Below are 6,910 nucleotides of genomic sequence, written 5' to 3' on the forward strand. Positions count from 1 at the left end.
ACAAGGTCAGGAGATAGAGACATCCTGGCCAACACAGTGAACCTATCTCTACTAAAAATGCAAAATTGGCTGGGCGTGGTGACTCAGGCCTGTAATCCCAGCACTTTGGGAGGCCGAGGTGGACGGATCATGAGGTTAGGATATGAAGACCATCGTAGCCAACATGGTGAAACCCCATTTCTACGAAAAAAATACAAAAATTAGCTGGGCATGGTGGCTTTCGCCTGTAGTCCCAGCTACTCAGAAGGCTGAGGCAGGAGAATTGCTTGAGCCCAGGAGGCAGAGGTTGCAGTGAGCCAAGATCATGCCACTGCACTCCAGCCTGGTGACAGAGCAAGACTCCATCTCAAAAAAAAAAAAAAAAAAAAGAGACAGGGTCTCAGGGTCTCTCTGTCACTCAGGCTGGAGTGCAGTGACATGACTGGCTCATTACAGCCTCTACCCCCTGGGCTCAAACGATTCTCCCACCTCAGCCTTCCAAAGTGCTGCAATTCCAGGCATAAGCCACCGTGCCTGGTCTCTGCATTTTCTTCTTCTTTCATTTTTTTGAAAGGAAATCTCGCTTTTTCATCCAGGCTGGAGTGCAATGACACGATCTCGGCTCACTGCAACATCCGCCTCCCGGGTTCAAGCGATTCTCCTGCCTCAGCCTCCCGAGTAGCTGGGACTGCAGGTGCCCGCCACCGTGCTCACCTACTTTTTGTATTTTTTGTAGTGATTAAGTTTAGCCATGTTAGCCATGCTGGTCTTGAACTCCTGACCTCAGGTGATCCGCCCGCCTCGGCCTCCCAAAGTGCTGGGATTACAGGCGTGAGCCGTGGGTCTTGGCTATTCTCTGCATTTTCTTTTCTTTTTTTTTTGGTTTTTGAGACAGAGTTTCGCTCTTGTTACCGAGGCTGGAGTGCAATGGCGCGATCTCGGCTCACCACAACCTCCACCTCCTGGGTTCAGGCAATTCTCCTGCCTCAGCCTCCTGAGTAGCTGGGACCACAGGCGTGCGCTACCATGCCCAGCTAATCTTTTGTATTTTTAGTAGAGACGGGGTTTCACCATTTTGACCAGATGGTCTTGATCTCTTGACCTTGTGATCCACCCGCCTCGGCCTCCCAAAGTGCTGGGATTACAGGTGTGAGCCGAGCCCGGCCCTATTCTCTGCATTTTCAAGTTCAGCAACACTGCATCCTTCTGACCACAGCCAGGAAGACTTTTCTGCTTTTAAGGATACATGTGACTAGATGTGTCCACCTGGGCCAGGTGTGGTGGCTCATGCCTGTGATTCCAGCACTTTGGGAGGCCGAGGCAGGTGAATCACCTGAGGTCAGGAGTTCAAGACCAGCCTGACCAACATGAAGAAATCCCATCTTTACTAACAATACAAAAATTAGCTGGATGTGGTAATCCCAACTACTTGGGAGGCTGAGACAGGAGAATCACTTCAACCCAGGACGGGGAGGTTGCAGTGAGCCAAGATTGTGCAGCTGCACTCCAGCCTGGGCAACAGAGCAAGACCTGGTCTCAATAAATACATAAACGTGTCCGCCTAGATAATGCTGCCACCCAGGGTCCACACTTATATCTGCAAATTCCCTGAGTCAGTTTTGGTGGTTTGTGTCTTTCTTGGAACTAGGAATTTGTTCATTTCATCTAAGTTGCCTTATTTTATTTTTTCTGAGATGGGGTCTCGCTCTATCACTCAGGCTGGAGTGCAGTGGCTCAATCTTGGCTCACTGCAACCTCCACCTCCTGGGTTCATGGGCTTCTCTCGCCTCCTCCTCCCTAGTAGCTGGGACTACAGGTGTATGCCACTACGCCCAGCTAATTTTTTTTTTTTTTTTGAGACGGAGTTTCGCGCTTGTTACCCAGGCTGGAGTGCAATGGCGCAATCTCGGCTCACGGCAACCTCCGCCTCCTGGGTTCAGGCAATTCTCCTGCCTCAGCTTCCTGAGTAGCTGGGATTACAGGCACGCGCCACCATGCCCAGCTAATTTTTTGTATATTTTTTAGTAGAGACGGGGTTTCACCATGTTGACCAGGATGGTCTCCATCTCTTGACCTTGTGATCCACCCGCCTTGCCCTCCCAAAGTGCTGGGATTAAAGGCTTGAGCCACCGTGCCCGGCCACTAATTTTTTTTGAGACGAAGTTTTGCTCTTGTTGCCCAGGCTGGAGTGCAAGAGTTCGATCTCAGCTCACTGCAACCTCTACCTCCTGCTCAAGCAATTCTCCTGCCTCAGCCTCCCAAGTAGCTGGGGTTACAGGACACACCACCATGCCCAGCTAATTTTGTGATCTTCCTGCCTAAACTTCCCAAAGTGCTGGGATTATAGACATGAACTACCATGCCTGGCCCTAGACAAACTTTCTAAAATAAAGGTTGTTTTTTTTTTTTTTTGGTTTGTTTGTGTTAGACAGGGTGTCACTGTCACCCAGGCTGGAGTCCAGTGGTGTGATCTCGGCTCACGGAAGCCTTAAACCTCCAGGTTCAAGCAATCCTCCTGCCTTGGCCTCCTAAGTAGCTGGGACCACAGGCATGTGCCACCATGGCCTGGTAATTTAAAAAATTTTTGTACAGACGAGGTCTCAATATGTTGTCCAGGCTGGTCTCAAACTCCTGGGCTCCTGCTTTGGCCTTCCAAAGTTCTGATATTATAGGCGTGAGCCATCATGCCCAGCTACACATTCTTTAAAAGCAAATTTTGTCTTGTTTTATTTCTGCAGAAAAGCCTTTTGGGAAGTTTGATAGGAATTACATTAGTCATTAGATCACTTTGGGGCATATTGACATATCAATCAATATTAAATCTTTGAATTGGCCGGGTGCAGTGGCTCAGGCCTGTAATCCCAGCACTCTGGGAGGCCAAGGCAGGTGGATCACCTGATGTCAGGAGTCCGAGGCTAGCCTGGCCAACATTGTGAGACTCCATCTCTACTAAAAATACAAAAGTTAGCTGGGCATGGTGGTGGCTAATTTTTGTATTTTTAGTAGAGATGGGGTTTCTTCATGTTGGTCAGGCTGGTCTTGAACTCCCTACCTCAGGTGATCTGCCCACCTCGGCCTTTCAAAGTACTGGGATTACAGGCGTGAGCCACGGTGCCCAGCCAATTTTTGTATTTTTTAGTAGAGATGGAGTTTCACCATGTTGGCCAGGCTGGTCTTGAACTCCTGAGGTCAAGTAATCCTCCTGCCTCGGCTTCCCGAAGTGCAGGGATTACAGGCGTGAACCACTGCACCTGGCCTTCATCTTGAAAGTTTTAGAGCCGGGCTGGGCTTCGTGGCTCACGCCTATAATCCCAGCACTTTGGGAGGCCGAGGTGGGTGGATCACGAGGTCAAGAGATCGAGACCATCCTGGTCAACATGGTGAAACCCCATCTCTACTAAAAATATAAAAATCAGCTGGGCATGGTAGCGCGCGCCTGTAGTCCCAGCTACTCAGGAGGCTGAGGCAGGAGAATTGCTTGAACCCAGGAGGCGGAGGTTGCGGTGAGCCGAGATCGCACCATTGCTCCAGTCTGGGTAACAAGAGCGAAACTCCGTCTCAAAAAAAAATAAAATAAAAAACACACTCTGTACCAGGTGTGGTGGCTCACGCCTGTAATCCCAGCACTCTGAGAGGCTGAGGCAGGAGGATCCCTCGAGCCCAGGAGCTGGAGACCAGCTTGTGCAACATAGTGAGACCTCATCTCTACAAAAATAACAAAATTAGCTGGGCACGGTGACATGCACCTGTAGTCCAGCTACTTGGGAAGCTGAGGCAGGAGGATTGCTTGATTGCTTGAGCCTGGGAGGTAGAAGCTGCCACGAGCTATGATCGTATATTGCACCCCAGCCTGGGCAAGAGAGCGAACCCCTGTGTTAGAAGTGAACAGACAGACACACTTGCTCTGAAAAGAACCGAGGTACACGGTAGTTTGACTCCAACTTCAGAAGTTCTGACTGGTCATGTTCACACATGCCCAGCTAATTTTTGTATTTTTAGTAGAGACAGGGTTTCACCTTGTTGACCAGGATGGTCTCGATCTCTTGACCTTGTGATCCACCCGCCTCGGCCTCCCAAAGTGCTGTGATTATAGGCGTGAGCCACTGAGCCCGGCCATTTTTTTTTTTTTTTTTTGAGACAGAGTTTCGCTCTTGTTACCCAGGCTGGAGTGCAATGGCGCGATCTCGGCTCACCGCAACCTCCGCCTCCTGGGTTCAGGCAATTCTCCTGCCTCAGCCTCCTGAGTAGCTGGGATTACAGGCACGAGCCACCATGCCCAGCTAATTTTTTGTATTTTTAGTAGAGACGGGGTTTCACCATGTTAACCAGGATGGTCTCGATCTCTTGTGATCCACCCGCCTCGGCCTCCCAAAGTGCTGGGATTACAGGCTTGAGCCACCGCGCCCGGCCCATTTTTTTTTTTTTTTAAGAACAGAGTTTCACTATGTTGGCCAGGCTGGTCTTGAACTCCTGACCTCAGGTGATCCGCCTGCCTCGGCCTCCCAAAGTGCTGAGATTACAGGCGTGAGCCACCATGCCCCACCTTGTTCTTTTTTTTTTTTTTTTTTTTTTTTTCTGAGACGGAGTTTTGCTCTTGTTGCCCAGGCTGGAATGCAGAGGCATGATCTCTGCTCACTGTAATCTCTGCCTCCCAGGTTCAAGTGATTCTCCTGCCTCAGCCTCCCAAGTAGCTAGGATTGCAGGCATGTGCTACCACACCACACCCAGCTAATTTTGTATTTTTAGTGGAGACAGAGTTTCACCATGTTGGCAAGGCTGGTCTCGACCTCAGGTGATCTGCCTGCCTCGGCCTCCCAAAGTGCTGGGATTACAGGTGTGAGCCATCTCACCCAGCCCAAAAACGGTTTTTTTTGTTTTTTTTTTTTTTCAGAACAAATTTTGAATCAATTTTGGTCCATTCCTTTAATATCCTTCATTGTCAGAAATGTTCACCCTGTGAAGATGTTTTGCAGGCAGGTTGATAGAATTCTGCCTTTCAGGACCAAGCCCAGACAAGCATTTTTTGGCCCATTTTAGGTTCTGGTGGTGAGGGGATGAGGCAGGTTTCCAGCGTGGCTCCAAAGGTGGTTTTAGGTAGGAGAGGTTTTAGCGCTGCTGTGTCATTGGGTGTGTGTGTCCACGAAATGGCCAAATTCCAGGAAACACTGGGAGTCTTCTGTGTCCTAGTCAGAACTTTAGCTTCAATACTGAGCTGACATCCTGAATCCTCTGTATTTGTTAATAATCTCATTATAAAATGGCACTGCCATCCCCTGTCCCACCCTCACAGCTCCAGCAGTTCATACCAGAATCAGGCAAGGTCGGTCCTTTCCAGTCTGCCTTCTTTCACTCACTACTGTAGCATCTGTCAGGCTTTTTCTTTTTTGAGACAGAATCTCACTCTGTCACCCAGTCTGGAGTGCAGTGGCGCCATCTGAGCTCACTGCAACTTCTGCCTCCTGGGTTCAAGCAATGCTCCTGCTTCAGCCTCCTGAGTAGCTGGGATTACAGGCACCCACCACCACACCTGCCTAATTTTTGTAGTTTTAGTACAGACGGGGTTTCACCATGTTGGCCAGGCAGGTCTCGAACTCCTGACCTCAGGTGATCCACTTGCATCGGCCTCCCAAAGTGCTGGGCTTACAGGCGTGAGCCACCAGCCCGGCCTCTTTCCTGTCTTTTAAATCTAAATTTTAATTAATTAATTAATTTTCTTGAGAGGGAGTCTTGCTGTGTCACCCAGGCTGGAGTGCAGTGGTGTGATCTTGGCTCACTGCCATCTCCGCCTCCTGGGTTCAAGTAAGTCTCTGCCTCGGCCTCCCCAGTAGCTGGGATTAGAGGCTACCGCCACTGCTCCTGGCTGAATTTTTATTTTTTTTGAGACTCTATTGCCCAGACTGGAGTGCAGTGGTGCAGTCATGGTTCACTGCAGCCTCCACCTCCTGGGCTCCCGAGTGAATGGGACCACAGGTACACACCGCCACGTCTGGCTAGTTTTTATATATGTTTTTAGAGACGAGACCTCACTATGTTGCCCAAGCTGATCTCAAACAGTTGGGCTCAAGCAGTCCTCCTGCCTCATCCTCCCAAAGTGTTGGGATTACAGATGTAAGCCATCACACCTGGCCTTAACTAGAATTCTTATGATTAGTAACCTTAAATTTTAGTGATAAAAGCTGGTCGATGTGGCTCATGCCTGATTACAATCCCAGCACTTTGGGAGGCCAAGGTGGGAGGATCCTGAGGTCAAGAGATGGAGATCATCCTGGCCAACATTCTGCTGAAACTCCGTCTCTACTAAAAATACAAAAATTAGCCGGGTATGGTGACACGTGCCTGTAATCCGAACTACCTGGTAGGCTGAGGCAGGAGAATGGCTTGAATCTGGGAGGCAGAGGCTGAAGTGAGCTGAGATTGCGCCACTGCACTCCAGCCTGGGTGACAGAGCGAGACTCCATGTCAAAAAAAAAAAAAAAAAATTTCTTTTTAGTGATGATTTCTTTTTTCTTTTTTTAATTTTTTTTTGGCAACAGCTTAATTTAAGCATATCCTGAGAACTGATGAAGATATTTCTTTTTTTTTTTTTTTTTTTTTTTTGAGACGGAGTCTCGTTCTGTTGTCCAGGCTGGAGTGCAGTGGCGCGATCTCAGCTCACTTCAACCTCCGCCTCCCAGATTCAAGCCATTCTCCTGCCTCAGACTTTTGAGTAGCTGGGATTAAAGGCACCTGCCATCACACCCAGCTAATTTTTGTATTCTTCGTAGAGACGGGATTTTACCATGTTGGGCAGGCTGGTCTTGAACTCCTGACCTCAAGCAATCCACCTGCCTTGGCCTCCCAAAGTGCTGGGATTACAGGCCTGACCCACCGTGCCTGGCCCAATATTTCTATTTTTATTTTACCAATAATTTAAAAACCATTTTGCCTGGGT

Source organism: Callithrix jacchus, chromosome 1, assembly GCF_049354715.1.
Source record: "Callithrix jacchus isolate 240 chromosome 1, calJac240_pri, whole genome shotgun sequence".
Lineage (NCBI taxonomy): Eukaryota > Metazoa > Chordata > Mammalia > Primates > Cebidae > Callithrix > Callithrix jacchus.